A 19,046-nucleotide genomic window follows, 5' to 3' on the forward strand; every position below is an offset into this window, starting at 1 on the left:
TATTATCCTTTTCCTGCTGTATTTGGGCCCGATATTACCCCAAGCTAACCCTGGGCTCCACATCCAGAGTATTGTGAGGCCTTGGTACAGAGTCATTACTTGACTATTGGCACCCTGTGTGGTTTAATACAAATATGTCATGTCTAACCAATGATGTATAAAGACACCGTTGTCAAAACATGGCAGACTACTTTGAAAGATATTTGCTTGATCATTGACATTGATTTATCCTCCTTTTGTTTTTAATTAAAAGTGCCACACTGTTATAGAAATCCCATTAGTACTAGATTCGCTTAAGATGTGCTTGTGCACACTTTCTAATGATGCTATCAACATTGCTTGCTAGATGGCAAATGGATCATGAAATCCATTCCTAAGAACCATTAGGCTCTGTGCCAAATGTCTCTATGTCTTTTTTATATGCTGATGTGTACAGTATTGGGCCCAAATGGTTGCGTTATCAGAGTGTGCCTCACACAGCAGGAGCCAGGAGTGGTTTGTAATGTTGAGATTGAAACGGGGTAGAGTAGTTGTGTTGTAGATGACATTGTAACAACATCACACTCTCCTTCTCACAGATGGCTCTCATTGCTCATATACTGTAGATAAAAGAGTAGAGTTCAGAGCTGTTTTGTACAGTATGAAATTAAATGGTTGGTTACGGTTCACCCTGCGGTCTCCCCCTCTCCCTGCTGACGGCTTTGACTGGCAGGGGAGGTGAGGAACGAGATCAGACAAATCCTCTCATATAGTTACACAGCCAGAGCCCCCCTCATCCCTCAGGTCTCGTAGGCTGAAGGTCGGCCAAGCCAGAGAACAACACTGCTTTTTCATTTGACCGATAGCTGGACCCTCTGGTGAGTTCCCAAGCATCCCTTCATCTCTCATTTCAGCCACGTGTGCTTTTCCCTCTCTTCCCTCTGTCCCCTGAAGCAATAGCTGTAGCTGGGTGCCACATCAGCTCTGATTGATAGGCCTCCAAGACAGTGAGGACCTTTGGTCTGCCTGACAGGCCAAGGCCAGCACCTCATTCCCACCGATCTGAGCACTTATATAGGCTCCCTGAGGGCTGGAGGGGTGTGTCACCGCAGTGAGAAGAGAGAGGAGACTACAGACACTGGTGAGTTGATGGATGTTGAATAATACTGACTGAATGAAGAATGAGACCCTGAAGGTACAGTATGCCCCTCCCCACCTGCAAATTTGTGTGATTGTATCCAACCTTGAGCCCTGCGTATCCTACAAAGCCTTCACCACTGGAAAGTGGACAATTGACATTTAAGTATGAACTGCAGAGGTAGAGGTAGGTTTAAGCTGTCAGGTAGGAGATGTTATACCTGGGTATCAAGATAAGCCTCTCACTCTCAGCCTATATGTAGCACAGTAAAGCCTAGCTGGTAACGTGCCATGTAGGCTACTGTTTGCTTAGCTTCTGTAAAGCTTGAAAAGCCTTGAAGGGTATCTCTTAGACCCTGTTTAGACTTATTTTTTTAAACGCATTAAAATGCGTTTTGGACAATCAGATCACAAGTGGATAGCAAGACACATCATCATTAACAACTGTCTATCATGCGTCTCCAAATGTGCCCAGATGACCACTTGTGTTCGTATAGAGTAACCATAGTAACTCATTCACACCTGCCTGCGTGCGTGTCGCACAGCTGTTCAATGTAAATAAATCAATAATCAGTTGGTTAGACTTCGAGCAGATTGAAGTGAAGTGCGCATGAAAGCAACCGAAGATATTTGAAGAACTAATGAACATAGTAGGACTTATTCCAACTGTTTCAATTGATAGGACAAGTGACTTGAAAAAGAGCACAGGATAAGGCGAAAAAGGATAAAAAACGATCCCGCATTGATGACGTGTTTTCCTGTTACGTCTTTGTCGGGGACGCATTCGCGGACTAGCCTAAGGATATGTGGTTAAATGCGTCCCAGACCACCTCGGCAAGCGCTAAAATGCCATTGTAAGAATTGGGATTTATGACAGGTATTAACTACCTGTTCTTTCAGAAGGCTGAGAGACGGGGAAAGCTCTAAGGTTTTGCTCTCCAGAGTATCCAGTACATAGGCCAAACGGGAGGCATGCAGGGCCATAAACAGAAAGGTCTTCAAAAGGTTCACTAAATGGAATATTGAGGAGCCCTCAGTTCACCAAGAACATAAAAAGTTATTGCTCACCAATAATATCAATGAGGTTCATCATGTGGTTCATCTTTGGCATGAACCTTTGATTAAAGCATCATTCATCTTTATCAATTACAGAAATGGCAACAGCTCCATCCAAAGTTCACTGGATCATGCTTGGATCATGCTGTATCATGTTTGGAGCTTTTTCGATAAGATGATAACCTTGACTGTGTTTCAGAAACTCAGCTGGAGCCGCCAGGCAGAACGTACCCTCAATACTGGGACATATGCATGTTTTGAGAAGCATCATCCTTCAACCTCAGGATCTATGGTGGGCATGGGCACAGGAAGGCACTGTAAATCACCTCTGTGTACGTGGGTCCCATTCGCTCAGTACAAGATGGATGGTGCGAAGCTGCCAAGATGCATCTTGAGCGGACACAGACTAGAAGGGTGTCTCTGAGCTGCCCAAAGTAATTAGATACTGCATGTCACTCTAAGTTTTGAAGTATACTATTTCTCTCTGATTCCTTCCCTCTGGGACAATGCTGTGGTTAGTAGAGACAAACAGACTAAAGCCCTTTTTTTTAAATGAGTTCTGGAGCTATTGAGAGCTTATGAGTCTTATGTTCCAAAAATAAATAATAGACTGTGTATTTCAATAGCAGCTGTGTAATTCCTCTAATGTATTTAGTGCTGGTTATAAGTGGGTCAGTTCAACAAGACTCCAGCTTCTATTGTATGTGCTATTATCGAGTGTTAAGTATATGGCTGCTGTATTGATTTGTAAGCTTTTTTTTTCAATTTTGGGTTAAAGCACAGCACTGTTTTAGCCATATGCTACTTTCAAGACCTAGAAAAACTGACCATACTGAATAGTTCATATTTTCGTCACTTCCTTCATCATGACTCTCATGTACTTATTCAGTAGCCGTGGACCATAGTCTGTCTAGCCAATGTACTTCGTGTCAGCTTTAGTGAATTGGCATATTAATCAAATTGAGCCAATTTCCTGTCATCCTCCAGAAATAAGGCGCTAATGCCTGGGGATATTTTCGTCCGGCGCAGTGGCTGAATTTTCGGGTGCGCTTATTTAAAAATGGAAGAGGAGCTGATGAGAGTGCATCACGGCAGCACCTACAGTACGTGTGAATGTTCCGCACTGACGTCAGGGAGCTCGACTGGACCCCTCAGGGGATCACAGATGGGGCTGGAAAATAGCGAGGACACCAGTCATCCTTCACAGGAGTGTCTCTCTCATAGACCCAAAGTCAAAGTTGGCCTAAACTTTGTTCTGTTCTATATTTCTTACTGCCCAGTATTTTTATCATAGTATATGATTCTGTGTATTTAGAAGACTGTTTGGTTCTGACTGGTTATGTTGGTGTGTGGTGTGACAGCGTATGGAGACCCCTCCCCCCCCCCCCCACACACATGGTGACAGCAGGGAGCACCAGGCTCCATGTTAGCAGCTTACAGTGGATATATTTATGGCAGAAAACATTCCAAAAATATTGAAGGTGTCCCTTATTTGGATGTTTTGACAGTTTTATTGTGTGGCAATCGCATGTCTCCCCTTGCTGCTGCATCGCTGACTTGGTTTCTAGACGTGGCCTTCGGCGTTGTGAGGTGTTACTGCTGGAAACCTCTGCAGGGGCCATGTCTTTTATGACCCTTCTGGTTTTGACCTTTAGAAAATGTGATCAGTGTCTCGAAGACGAGCTGCACCAGAGGTCAGAGAGATTCCATGTCCGGACTCATTCTGCACACACTTAACTAGTCTGCTTTTACTATCCCCTGTAAATAAGAGTGAGGTTCTACGCGACGACCAAGGTTTGTGATGTTGTGAACAACCGTATAGTGTTTTGGATGTCTAGTAATTTTTCATTTATGTAATGTGATTGAGATTGTATTTTTGGTGTATCTTATTCTTGATTGTGTGCTTCTTAGTTTGGCCTCTGTATACTGCTGCTGTGAATACTATTTTCCCCTGATCAAAGTAGCCTACCTATCTATCTCTGTCCAGCCCATAATAACTGCTCTAACTGTAGACACAGGATATGAAGAATGGTGCTGGTTCATTTTATTATTCATTATGAAGGGTGGTAACCGCTGAAATAAAAATGTCCATTATCTACATTACTGATATGGAGGAAATAGCACGTCTCATGCATGTTTTACCAGTCATTATGAATTGCTGTGATGATGTTTCATGGATCATATGAAGCATCCGTACTGGTATGCGCTTCTTCTTTTTTAAGGCCCTGCCCCTTTCTTTTTAATTACATTTCTGATAGCATGAAGTCAACAAAGTATGTCACCTCTCCGAGGGAGGAAAAAAATAATGAGTAAACATGGGACTAATAGGGGAGAAATTGGTAGCCTACATAGTATGAAAAAAACAAACAAACAAAATGAACCAAAACATTGTATTAAGCAGTGTTTTGTAGCCTATGTTTAATAGGCTATGTGATAGTTAATGGGATTGGGAGAGTTTGTGGGTTGAGGAGGACATGAGATCCGGGAAGAAGATAATGAGAGGAAGAGAATAAGAAGTGTAGGACAGGTGTGTGTGTGTGTGTGTGTGTGTGTGTGTGTGTGTGTGTGTGTGTGTGTGTGTGTGTGTGTGTGTGTGTGTGTGTGTGTGTGTGTGTGTGTGTGTGTGTGTGTGCGCGTGTGTGTGTGTGTGTGTGTGTGAGAGAGAGAGAGAGAGAGAGCGTGTGAGCACACATGCGCACGCTTATGTTAGAGGGACTACTTAACAGGCAAGTCTTTTCCTTCCCCTTTCCTTTAGAGAAAGGACAAACAGCATTTGGAATGAGTGTTTACGGCTGAATTGTGTGTGCGCACGTGCATATGCGCATGCATCAATAATGAAATGGAAACTAAATAAAGGAATTAGGGCAACTAAATAAAGGAATTAGGGTACAGTAGCTAAGGAGGTAAAGCGGCCGGCTTGAGTAAGACACCGAACTCCAAAATCGCTCACGTGCGGCACGGTGGCGCAGTACTGTCGCCTCACAGCAAGAAGGTCTCCAGGCCTTTCTGTGCAGAGCGTCATGTTCTCCCTGTGTTTGCAAGGGTTTTCTCCATAAAGAACCCAATATGAAAAACATGCAGAAGAAACAGATCGCTAACGCTGTCCGTCCCTGGCGAAGATGGACAAGAGCACTTGGTTGGTCCCTGGGTGCGTCCCCTGGTTGGCCCCCGGGTGGGTCCCCTGGTAGGCCCCCGGGTGCGTCCCCTGGTTGGTCCCTGGGTGCGTCCCCTGGTTGGACCCTGGGTGCGTCCCCTGGTTGGTCCCCGGGTGCGTCCCCTGGTTGGCCCCCGGGTGGGTCCCCTGGTAGGCCCCCGGGTGCGTCCCCTGGTTGGTCCCTGGGTGCGTCCCCCGGTTGGCCCCCGGGTGCGTCCCCTGGTTGGTCCCTGGGTGCGTCCCCTGCACGCTGCCTTCTGTCTGCTGCCGGGTGCCCTTGAGGGAGGGACGACGGGGTGGGTGAAGAGCAGAGAAAAATTTCATCGGTGGACACTTCTGTCACTATGTGTGTGTGTGCGCCTCATCACCATGTGCTGTGCAAAAACCCACTGTATGACAACAAAAGTTGTTTGTTGGGGTGTGCGGGGGTAGAGCCCGGATTGCACTGAACTGTCCGAGGGGGGCGCCACAGAGCTATCCAAACATGACCGCCCATTCACCTTCATTCATTTTTTGAACTTAGGCTCAGGAGCGAAAAATCCCCCCCTATTCATTGTCAATGGGAGGGATTGTAAGCCATGTGGGGAGGTCACAGAGACACCGGGTTTGGACTAGCATAAAGCTCTCGACCTACTGTAACAAATGCAGCAATATCAAACGTCCTGCTCGCACGCACGTGTGCTCAGAGCCACAAAATTCATGGGTGGAGGTCTGTGCTCTGCTTCTAAGTATGCGACACATGTCCATAGCATGAGATTTAGACCAATCAGAAATTGCCAATACCGTTGCACACCAGCAGAGGGCAGTGTAGACTCCTCATAAACCTGCACTGTTTAACTTCACCATCTGGGTGTGATGTTTATTTTTTAATGCGAGAAAATACATGCACAGCCATATGCAACAACCAATCACAGTATTTATTCACGCAAAAACATAGTCTGACATTTCAACATTACATCTGTTTTATAGTAAAACATAAAAATCCTTTGTATATTTGTAGCGTTGGCCCGACGCTGGCCCGACGCTGGCGCAAAGCTGGCACGACGCTGGCCCGACGTTGGCGCAATGCTGGCCCGACGCTGGCCCGACGCTGGCGCAACGCTGGCGCAATGCTGGCACGACGCTGGCACAATCCTTTTCAAGAGCCCCTTTTCACCCAAGGATGTGAAAAGTGCCTTCCTGCTGAGTCCTAACCCTCAACCTCAGTGCTCAATAACCCCCTTAGACTCCAATCTCATCCTGCCTCTGATTTCATCTCGTAGTCTCCGCCTTTCTCCCTCAAACTGTGTAACAGAAAGTGTTCAACGTTTTCTTCCACACCACAGTCCACACATCTATTATTATCCCTCTTTCGCTGTTCCTCGTTATGAATGATTACTTTTTTAAGCTGTGCAGCTGCTTCTAAGTATGCGACACATGTCCATAGCATGAGATTTAGACCAATCAGAAATTGCCAATACCGTTGCACACCAGCAGAGGGCAGTGTAGACTCCTCATAAACCTGCACTGTTTAACTTCACCATCTGGGTGTGATGTTTATTTTTTAATGCGAGAAAATACATGCACAGCCACATGCAACAACCAATCACAGTATTTATTCACGCAAAAACATAGTCTGACATTTCAACATGACATCTGTTTTATAGTAAAACATAAAAATCCTTTGTATCAAATAAGCAAATTCATTAAGTACAATGATCCTTTCTTCAGAACTTCTATCCTCTCTTTTAGAACTACCATACCTGTAGATAGCTGTGGGTAAGTCACTGCTCTCCGAGTACCATTTCTTGTTGTTGCCCGCTGGGGTTTTTACAATTTTGTTGTGTCTCCCAAGTCGGCAATTGGGTTCTGGTCCAACGAGTCCTAACAGCTTTGACAGATTGTCACAGCTAAGAGTTTGATTAAGATGGCAAATAAGGATGGAGAGAGTGGGCACCCTTGCCTGGTGTTCCTGTGCAGTGTGAAACTTTGTGATGTTAAACATTGCTGAGTTGTATAGTACCATGATCCAGTTAGTATAAGATTCCCCGAAAGCAAGTTTTGTGATTGTTGCAAATAGAAATGTCCAGTAACTTTGTCAGATGCCTTTTCTGCGCCTAATGAGATTAGTACATTATGCTTTGGCCTGTACAGTAGGCTACCATTCAGAAATGAATTCAGAAATTTTATTTTGCCCTCAAATTTGAGGATTTCAGAGATGTATGGACATACAGTATTCAGAGATTCACATTCATGCTTTTGAGTTATTGTGAAGTACATGTTCCACATAGGCATTAATAAGTACATCATCCACATTGGCAGGCTTCTACAGCATTTTCCCAGTGATAACAATTTCATGGCGATATTCTGTGGAGTCACTAAAGATAACTGTATGATCTCTGGCTATATGATTTATAAATCTCATAAGGCTACAGACCCCGGGCCTCTGTGTGATCTATTTCCTGTCTCTTCTGGTTTGCAACATTGATGGGACATGATAAGCTTTATTGCACCCGGGCTTGTGCTAGGCGGCCACTCACAGCTCGTGGGGCTGTTACATTTGCTACTGTGTACTTCACATCTCTCCAGCAGAGAATCACTGTCACTGCTTAGTCTTCATTGCTCTAATGGCTCAATCTTGTGACCTATAATGTGGCTAGTTATTGGTTATGTGTAAGGATCACTGGACCCAGGAGGGCTCTGACTGCGGTGGAGTCATGGTGTTGATAACCTGAGTCTTTGCGAAGTTACCTTGATGAGAAACCGCAGGTTTCACTGATCTATTTCGATTTGTCTAAGCCCCAGCTGCTTATTATTCTGGAGGCAACGCCTGCAGGCTTTAGTGAGGTGAGAGGAAGCTTTATTATTTGTACGTGAGAGATCGCAGCAACTCAAAATGTTACCTTTTTATGTTGTTGTTGTTGTTGGGTGTAATGTTTTTTTGAGTGAGTGTAGAGGTGATTTGAGGGAGATGTTTCCCCCATCTGCTATCTGTTTTGGCGGTAAAGTTATTTATTTATGAGGTAATGAACGTTGTTTCCATTAGGTACAATGGGTTATGTCAAGTCATCATCATCTATCTGAATGCCCCACACCATATACGATAGCCATTCATTATGCAAGAGCATGTGTACTTTTTAAGTTAAAGAAAATAGTATTTTGTTTACTCAGATAAATAAGGATTGTATTATAATGTCATAAGAGCATATTCTTAGCAAGTCACACAGTGGTTGTTCTTTCTTCGGTCTGGTGGGTGGATGTACAAACAGGAGGTGCTCCACTGTGTTGTGTCTGCTCAGAATGTTGTTTTGACACTTTGACACTGTCATCCAGTATGACAACCGATGTTTAGTTTAAGGGAATGAAAGAGATAGAAGGAGAAGGATAGAGAGAGGGAGGGAGAATGAGACAGATGTCCTCTCTGATATGTGTGGCCCGCCCATTTTATTAGATGTTATAAAACTCTGTGGCAAATGTGGCAGACACACACACACCCTTCTATGTGAGTTTTGATTGGGTGGTTCGAGTATGTGGCATGTTAAACCGCCTTCATGGCGAAACAGCCTAAAACCCTGCCCCCCTTCCCCACCCTCCCCCCCTTCCCCACCCCTCCCCACCCTCCCCCCCTTGACTGTGCCTTCTCTGGAGGGGTGATGCGGTAGAGACTTATCGCCAGCATGGTGCCGTTAGTTGCATGTAAATACAGTGGATTATGTTTTTCATTATGTTTTCAAATGGGTAGCCAGCTAAACAATAATTTGCATATCCCAGATAAAGCCTGCCATAACTATTGTATAGTCCTGCTACCAACACAGCTACCTTAGTGTTCATCTAACGCTGTAAAGGTTATACAAAGTACCTTCTGTCCACTTTCATTATGATTACAATTCCTCCTAATTAGCAGTTTTCCTCCTCAACCTTACAAAGACTTGAGTTCTTGTCAAACGTGGAGGACCTGTAAAAAGATGACTGATGGGGATGTGAAACCGTGCTGAGGCTCACCGTGAGGCGCTACATTATTTACTCCCTCCTGCATCTTCATGTCTCCCCACAGCCTCTCTAATCAGATACACTCCTCCTCCTCTCTCTCTCTCTGTGTCTCTCTCTCTCTCTCTCTCTGTCTCCCACTATCTTCCTTCAAGCCCCCCTACGCTACACTGCCTCACTCTAAACAAACAAACAAACAAAAACAAACAGGCTTCTCAGCGGCCCACGCCTGCAGTTGTGGTTCTCGTGGTCGGCTCAAATTGTTTATGTGCAGGTTGGAAGTATACAGGTTTATGTCCTTGCAGCTTAGTAGTGCATTGCGTATGGAGATCACCAAGGGACTGAGAAATACTGTATAGCCTACTGCAGACAACACTTCTATGAATGTGTATTATTGATTTTTTTTTTCTTGTTTTTCTTGTTAACTCTTTCATTCTCATAGCTAGTCACTGTTTGGGTTTTAATCAATGGAACGTCTGATAAATTCTGCCGTGTATTCTCTCCTCCAATTCCTTCCCTGTGTATCAGCATAGTCTGTGGATACAATCTTAATTGAGTTAGAACTTCACAGTCACAGTTTTCAATCATGACTAGAAGAGAACTCCATTCATCGGCGCATCCGCCTTGATCTCTATAGTGTGGCAGGGAAGGGGTTAAGAGGACAAATATGGATAACTGCTGTACTGTACTGTAAGTGCTTGTCGGTCACTGCCACCTTTACCTACGCTTTTCAATATCCCTTCATTGTTCCCCGTGGGCGGCCTCGGGGAAAGAGTAGAAATCACATTTCTCTGCCTTCTCAGCTCTGTCTTCACAAGGTCTGGCCTTGACTGATATCCCATCAATGCACTCCCAAGCTCTAAGTCATTAGAAGTGACATTGCAAAGCAGCTCAGATGAAAAGGAGAGGTGTGTGATTCAGACTTACATCATGCACTCAATTCCAAATGGGCACTTTATTCAATGGGCACTTTATTCAACTGGATGTGACTATTATGCCTCATTGCAGAGTGAATAATGTGGATGTGAATGTAGCCTTTAAGTCAGATCTTGGGGCCTTCTTTTCATGCTTCTCACTGCAAGGAAGGAAATATAGGTTTGCTGAAGGACAAAAAACAGTAATGCAGAGGATTAAAACAAGGATGCAAGGATGAAAACACTGATGTGGGAACAAATGACACAAATTAGTTTTCTGTTTGTGTGGGTATCTATTTATTTGAGGTCTTTATCCATAATATACTGTGTGTGTGTGTGTGTGTGTGTGTGTGTGTGTGTGTGTGTGTGTGTGTGTGTGTGTGTGTGTGTGTGTGTGTGTGGGTGTGGGTGGGTGGGTGTGTGTGTGGGTGTGGGTGTGTGGGTGTGGGTGTGGGTGCACGCATGCGTGGGCTTGAAAGTGAAAGTGAGTGTGTGAATACAGTATGTACTGTAAATGTGCCAATTAGTGGGGGAAAAGCATTACAATGAGTGAACTACCCTTCTCTTCATTCACATCCATGTTACAGCCCATGCCTGTCATCCTGCTGCAACCCAAAATAGAAAAAAATAATTTCCCAGGCTTTTCAATGGAAAGCCAAAACGAGTCGGCGGTGCTTTAGTGTTAATTATGTTTTGGGGCCCATTTATGTGGGTCAAGTGTGTCATTATTACAATGATAATTTGGTCATTTGTGTGTGGAGCTGTTTGTGTTTGTGGAACTGAAAAGGAACAGCAGACGTAGGCTACATTTCCACGTCTCTATGTGGTGTTTCCTCTTAAGAATTAAGTTAATGACACCTCACATTACTTGAGACACATTTGTAGTGCCAAATGGGTATAAAAGTGTGCTTAGGAGAGTTTTACTCTGGGGTCAGTTAAAGGGATGTCACAATCTATTAATGTAGGCTTACAGATGGTATGGAAAACGAGTCCATCTGTATTAAATAGTGAACATTATGTTTTGTACAGTATGTTTCACTCAAGCTACCATGAAATCCCCTATAGAAAAACAGGTAATACTTTATATTACGGACCTCTTAGTTAATATGTAATAAGGTCATTATAAGATGCGTTAATTATGCACTTATTATGCATGTTACTATGCATTTAGCAGGTTCTGGATCTAAAATGAGACCAGTGCCTTATTGAGGTTAATAAGCCTTTTATTATACACTTGTGACCGATTTCAACTCATCTGCATTATGTATTTTTATTGCACAGGGGTGGATTTGAACCCCGGTTTCCTGCGCTTCCATGGATCACTCTGACCAGCTAGACTTTTTTGTTACTTTGTTTCTATAGCCAACTACTAGGCTAGCAATTGTCCTCCTCTCAAGTAATCTGAGTTCCTAGAAGCTCTCAGCTCTCACAATGTTGCGTTGTCTGAATGCACAACAGCCTCACAACGGCATTAGTCCTGCCATGATTCCTTATATACTATCGTTTCCAAAAATTTAGTTTTGCAAATCCTTTCAAAAAACCCATTTTGAAGCCCTGTGTGGGCAGCATGTTTCTGAAGGATGGCCTGTTGTGGTAGTTCCACTCTGAAGGCTTTAACTGCTCCCCTGGTGTGCACCATGGATCCGCTGGATGTTACTCTTCATCTTGTTTGCATCTCTTCATCTGACCAGTCTTTTGTCTGCCATCTCAACTTAACTATAAGCCTTTATGCACACATAGGGGCTTCTGTAGCCCAGTAGTTTTACTTCTAATTTGTCTTCCTCCTCTTCCTCCTTCTTCATACACAAAATGCCTGGCCCTGACTCAAAGCTGAGCAGCAAATTACCTTTGAGACCAGTGTCTTCATTACCTTTTAGACCACACTGTCTTCATAACCTTTAGACCACAGTGGCTTCATTATCTTTTAGACCAATGGCTTCATTATGCAAAAAGTACCTAACCAATTTTCACGAAACTCAGTGCAGGGGTGTAGCATGGGTCAATTTAGAACCCATTACATTTTGGAGCCGATCTCTATCACTGGGCGGATACATTTCCCATTTCCCTTCACTTCATCTTTAGGTATTCTACTAAGTTTACCATACTGTCCAGTGGCCGAGTGGTTAGGGCGCCAAATCAGATTTTATAATCTGGAGTGGTGCTCTGGTGTGGGTTCAAATCAGAATTTGTAATCTGGAGTGGTGCTCTGGCGCTGGTTCAAATCAGAACATTGTCTCTTCGTTAGAATGAGTCAATGCAGCTTTAGATAGATATCAAATGTATTTATTCGCTGTTTTCACGAACAATATCTTATATTTCTATGTATGTAAAACAAAATTTTATAAATCTAGTTGTTGGAGCACTGGACTGATGGACATAAACACCACCACCAGTTACGCCACTGAAAAGCTTACACTTCGATGGTGCAAGTGGGCAATATTTATAATGAGGAGTGAGTTTAACCATTTCAACTAGGTTACACCAACAAAATGCATTCATGGGCAGAGGCATGTGCTCTCTGAGCACCCTTTCTAGTTCCCTTTTAGACCACAGAGTCTTCATTACCTTTTAGACCACAGTGGCATTATTACCTTTTAGACCAGTGGCTTCATTACCTTTGCTCCGTGTCTTTTTATCTTCATACCTGCAGGTCAGCTGGGTGAGGATGCAACTCTGACAAAGTGTAAACATAATTGAAGGGGTAAAACTCATTACTCATTGATGGAGGCGGTTGATGCATCCGCAGATGACAGTGAAATCTGTGGTTCATGATGTACCGCGGCTGCTGACACAGTATATTAAGCGGATTGTAATTCATCATTGTCACACAACCATGTGGGTGATTTTTAATGGCTCCAGTGCATATTTATTCACCGTAGAGGGTGTAATCGGATTGTGCTGAAATACAGTTACATATATATACAGTAGCTGTAACATGTACAGCAACAGTGATTAATTATTCAACATGCAACACTTTTTCATGGACAATACACTGATTCAAGCCAAAAGAGTCTGTAGAAGTCGCTCCGTTCTTCCCATACTTCTTATCTCTTTCTGACTTTTGAAAGAAAACCGATTAACACATTATGAGTTTTCATGGCCTCAGGTGATGTTCATTTCCAGTGGCCTAATTCATTTCCCCCTCAGACACAGTCATTAAGGAACAACTACGCCATACTAGTAGCCCTATAGTCGTATAATTGGCATATCCAATTAACACGTTGAATGGAATGCCTTGGTATTAATCCATGTATTATAGGGGCTTATTAGGGACGGACTTCTCTGTCGCCATCTAGCGGTAGCTGGATAGATATGGACGCGTTCTGTTTATCTGGAGAATTGTAACAATAGGTTACACTTCAATACAGAATCAGGCTAAATAAGCACAATAGGCAATCAGTTACTTTATCAAACCTGAAATAGACATCAGCAGGCAGCCCAGTACAGTGCGATGCTTAATTCAAGTTTCTCCTTTGTTGGTTAATTCAAGCCATGCCAACTCTGTTTCAGGTTTTAACCCTGAGCTGTTAACAGCATCCTTCAAATGGTCATCAGTCTACTGTCATTACTGTTATTACTTGTTTCTCCGTCAGTCAAACACATGCAATTACTGCCGCTGGCTGTCCGCTGCCTCATTTGAAAATGTTCAAAATTAATGCAGACACTGACGAGCATTTGTGCAATAATGTGGTGTGCTGGTACCTACTTTGCTTATGTTAGCCTATGCCTGGTTCACACCTGTCACATCATGTATTTCAACAATTTAACGCACATTCTCCAAAAGCAGCTTTGAAGTAGCCTACAGGTGGGCTAATGAAGCAACCTTTTAGCACTAGCTCATTCATTGTCCTCAAGAGCTCATAACTTTTAAGTACCTAATTGAAAACTGAAAGGCTTCAATTAAATGAGTATATACATGCATTTATTGGAATAAGTGGAAGAATTGTTTTTTTCAAGGCTATCTGTGTCTTCTGGCTTGGAGCGAAATAGGAAAACAGAGCGCAGTGCGAAGACGCGTGAGCGGCAGTCAGGTCCTTTAAACTGGCACAGGACGCCAACACCCATTCATTCACAAGGAGTCTTCATGGACCCTCGCTGGTTCGCCCTCACGCCGTTCTGTTGGTGAAAGAGACAGATTTGGACGGATTACTAGCAAAATAAAGCCAAGGAAACTCTTCGGGAATAAGTTGTTTTGACGTATCGAGGTTTAAGGACAATTTATTGCTTCGTGCCTTTCCTTATGTGGGAGCGCAGTAACTTTAACGAGCATTGAAACTTACCATGTAGGTTCGGAGAAGTGGCAGATGACGTTACCTGGGATTCTCCGAACTGAGTTTGTTACAGTGTTGGGGACCATTTCAGACTAGAGAAGATTGGACCATTTGGGGCATGTGTTATGTTTTAAAAAATACCGTCACTGACAATATCAAAATGAGGAGAGGCTGGAACTGATGGACACAAGCTAAGTACAGCGGGTAGGTTTTCTAACCGTGAGTATTATTTTTCAGTTGATTATGTTCGAATTAGCGCAGGCTAACTGCTTGGAAAGTAGGCTAATATTAATTGAACTAGTGAGTGTCATAATGTGCGCCTCGCAATGTTTGGCAGACGACAGTTAGGCTAATTGAAATATCCGTATGGTAAAATTACTTTTGGTTATTAATTGATACAATATTACGCCTAATAAATATGCCTACATTTCAAACTGCACTGTTAGGCTATAGTGTGATGTGGCTGTATGGTGCAGTCTAGGCAACCTATAACGTTCTGCTCATGAAGAGTAGCCTATTCTAAACATTTGATTTTTGCTAGACTGGCAAAATGCTGTCGAATCAGAGGAACGCTTTTATTTACAGCGTGAGCCCCCCATCCACCCCAGCTAAGCATTTTCTTTATGTAGCCTACTTATTAAGATTCAATCAGTAGATAACACACGATGATAGCCTATCATATTGGTAATTTGTTTTTACTCGTGGGTTTAAGAGTGAATATTTGAGAAAATGAGACCCGCCCGAGTTAATGAGTTATACTCCCTACAGCGTTTACCCTTTCAGGGGCATTTACTTTCATTGCTTGTATGGATATGGATTCTCCATTCATCCTTCCTGCATCATTAACTCTTTGACATGTGTTGAGGTGCTGATGTGGGTGATGTAGCCTACACGATGGTCTTCTCCCACAGCTGCAGGAGAACATGTGAGCCCTGGAACAACACACAGACAGCCTATGTAGCACAGCATATGCCTGAGGTCCGGTGTAGGGAGATGAGTGTGTGTGTGTGTGTGTGTGTGTGTGTGTGTGTGTGTGTGTGTGTGTGTGTGTGTGTGTGTGTGTGTGTGTGTGTGTGTGTGTTTGCGTACGTGTATTTGTTTGTGCGTGCAGGCGTGTATTTATTTGTGTGTTAAGGTACTGCCAGCCAATATATGGAAATGTTTCTTGTGTTGCTATTGAAGATGGTCTGTCCCTCCCTTTGGTGTTTGTGCAATGCTCATCAAACAAACTCTCTGCCTTCAGGCTATTTGTTGAAATTCTTCTCTGAATCCCTACAAAGTCAACTTCTTTTTAATGCCAAAACATTGCTACTCTTAATTACTTTTGGTCTGAATACAGACAGCCAGGCTCTTTAGAATACTAAGCCACAGCTTACATTATCTCACTGAATGCATTAGTGGTAGAAATGTTGTTCCTTTTCATCACTGCAGTGTGGCAAATCTGCAGTAACAGCATGGTTTAAAACCCCAATCAATTATCTATTTAGAATCCTGCCATTTGTGAAAATAAAATAATATAGGGCGTCCTCTGAAAATTCACATTCCATAGCTTATTAACTCAGATTACTTTTTCAGTCATTATAGCCTATTGTAGCTTTCTGGTTTGTGTAATTTCTTTAGCTTTAGACTCACATGTATCTTTCTCCATACTCCAGTTTGTCCCATTTCAACCATTTATTGATTTTATTATGTAGGCTTCTGTATATATATTTTTTGCCTTTCCCCTGATGCATAGGCCTAATTGCTTTCCCTACATTAAAATGTTCCTCAAATAGGTCACAAATATGGAGCAGCAAAGTGAGGGAGTTCGTTGGGAACTCATTTATTCATCCCCATGGGAACTAGGAACCTTGTTTTCTTGTCTTTTTTTAATTTTTTACTTTAAGTGAATTAATAAGATTCAAGGACTTTATTCCTGCTCTGGCATATTAACCCCATCACAGACTTGGATAGCTTGTTATAGTAATGGAATGAGGACGTGGGGAAGTGAGTCACCAAGCTGGACTAAGCTTTCCTGTTTGAGTGTGCTGAAACAGGACAACAATTCGACCAGCTCCAGTAAGGACATTGATAACTTGTGTAATGCCAGAAGAACAGCTTGTTATGAATAATAATAAGAAAACTGCAGCAGGCTTTGTATGTCCAAAAGACATCAATGCACCTGAAAATCAGTGCCCTGTGGTGCATTTAGCTGGGCCCGGATAAAGGTTTAGTTGGATATCATCTGTTGCTTGTTTTTTTCAGTGGGCGGTTTTATCCTAACCCTCACCCTCCTGATTTGCTGTCATGGTGCTGGAATACTGTTATTGTTTAGCCTACTTTCATCATTTATCAACTCACCAACGTATCAGCTACATCCACAATAGAGTGTCAGGGTGCCTAACTACAGGTACAGTTCACTTACTCTAGACAAAGTCGCTTTGGCGTCTGCTAAATGACTTACATGTAAATGTACATGTACAGGTGTTTCACATCTCTCAGTATCACTCCCACTGAATATCTACACAACATGCTCCACAAACACCTTGATTATAAAGGATGACAGTGTGTGGCTGTGGCGTCCCTCAGGTGTTGAGTTCATTCTGGCCGGCCCATCATAGTGGGTCTCATGGGTGTGGAGTCATCATGCTTCATAAATTCTTCCCCTCAAAGGCAGAGAGCTGAGCACTTATCTGGTGGCCATTTTCTGCCCCCCCCTTGATGAGAGTGGTCAGTTTGATTGTGATTGATGCTTCCTGGAGCCCACTCACTGTCTCTGTGTGTGTCACAGCAGTCTCAGGAACCCAGACACCGCTCTCTCTCATAGAAATAATGAATATATTCAGTCATCCATGAGCCTGTGATGGACATCATCTTGCGTGTACTGAGCTATATTTCTGACATTTTTACTGGCCAAATTTCACTCTGGATGCTTCAAAATGTATTTATTCATGGTATCATCTTTTGTCTCCACTGGTGTCAGCTGTTAGACAGAACACAAAGACTCCAACAAAACACATGAAGAGTCCAAGCTTGTAAAACACACAAGACTGTGGTATCAAACGGAGTACAATTCTATCTGAGGCGTTTTCCACCTCGTAAATGGATGGATGGTAAATGGACTGCAATTATATAGTGCTTTTATCCAAAGTGCTTTACTATGGCCTCTCATTCACCCATTCACACACCAATGGCGGCAGCTGCCATACAAGGTGCTAGCCTGCTCATTGGGAGCATTGGGTTTAGTGTCTTGCCCAAGGACACTTCGACATGTGGACAGGAGTATTCAAACCGCCGACCCTACGATCATTGGACGACCAACTCTACCTCCTGAGCCACAGCCGCCCCACCTTGTTCTCTCACATCAAGAACTGTGATAAGAGCTCTGCAGACAGAACCGATCCACATCACAGGCGCTGGAGCGAACTCACACGCCCTACTGTGTTTAATCAGTGACTGATGGATAGGAGTATTTGGGGGCATCCCATCCCAATTATATTTCATGCATACAAATTAATAGCATGGATATGTATAATCAGTTATTCTATCATCCCTCTCTCTCTCTCTTTCTCTCTCCCTCTCTTTCTCTCTCTCTGTCTCTCTCATCCTGTCAAAGCAGTAAATTGCATCCCAGCTATGTCTGCTGTGTTTGTTATCTCATGTGTGCCTCTCATTTCCCACCATTAGGCTCTGCTTACACAAGTCTACTTTACTTGTGGCTGATGGGTCTGAAATGTTTTCACCCATGGCAGCGACATAATGGAAAATAAATCATGGTAAATCAATACTGAGAGAAAATACGCTTGTCTCCGCATTCATTGGGACCGAGCATTCTTGGGACATTAGGTGGTCAATAGGAGCACTGATTAGTGGTGAATTTCATGATTTGTTCTGGGGTCGCTGTAGACAAATGGCCTTGAGTTCTGTGTTGTTACTCTGCATAACTGCATTGTGTCAGCTTCAGAGATCATTGATCTCTTGAGTTTCAGCGTAATCTCATGTTCAGCCACTACTTCCGTCTTCATAACTTCAGTCACCCAAATTGAATTGTTTATATTTTTAGGGCATATGAATAATACTGGGTGGTAGTAGTTCACTATAATGCCGTTTGATATCAATGTGGAGATAGGATATGATTCAATGTAGAGACAGGATATGATTCTGAAAAGGTAATATAGCTGGGAATAGAAGTGAATTATTTTGTTGATTTGTACAGTTTGCCCTTTTTCTGTCAAGCTCTATATATATAAAAGTATAACAGTTTTGTTTCTATTGGTTTATCTATTGTGTCTCATCCTGTGAGGAGAGGTAGGTTACAGGATGTGCATGGTGGCTATACTGCATGTAGAAAACAAACCAGAGCAAACTTTTTGATTGAATCACACACCTGTCTTGTCTTCCTGCAGAGACCAGCTCTTTGGATGGGTGACCTTCCCCCTGACTGACCCCCTCGGCCAGTGAGCCCCTCCTACTCACATCTGGCAGTGTGCTGGACAGGGTCCCCTCAGTGTGCTGGACAGGGTCCCCTCAGTGTGCTGGACAGGGTCCCCTCAGTGTGCTGGACAGGGTCCCCTCAGTCGACAGGCAGGC

The sequence above is a fragment of the Borostomias antarcticus genome (assembly GCF_949987555.1).
Source record: "Borostomias antarcticus genome assembly, chromosome: 21".
NCBI lineage: Eukaryota > Metazoa > Chordata > Actinopteri > Stomiiformes > Stomiidae > Borostomias > Borostomias antarcticus.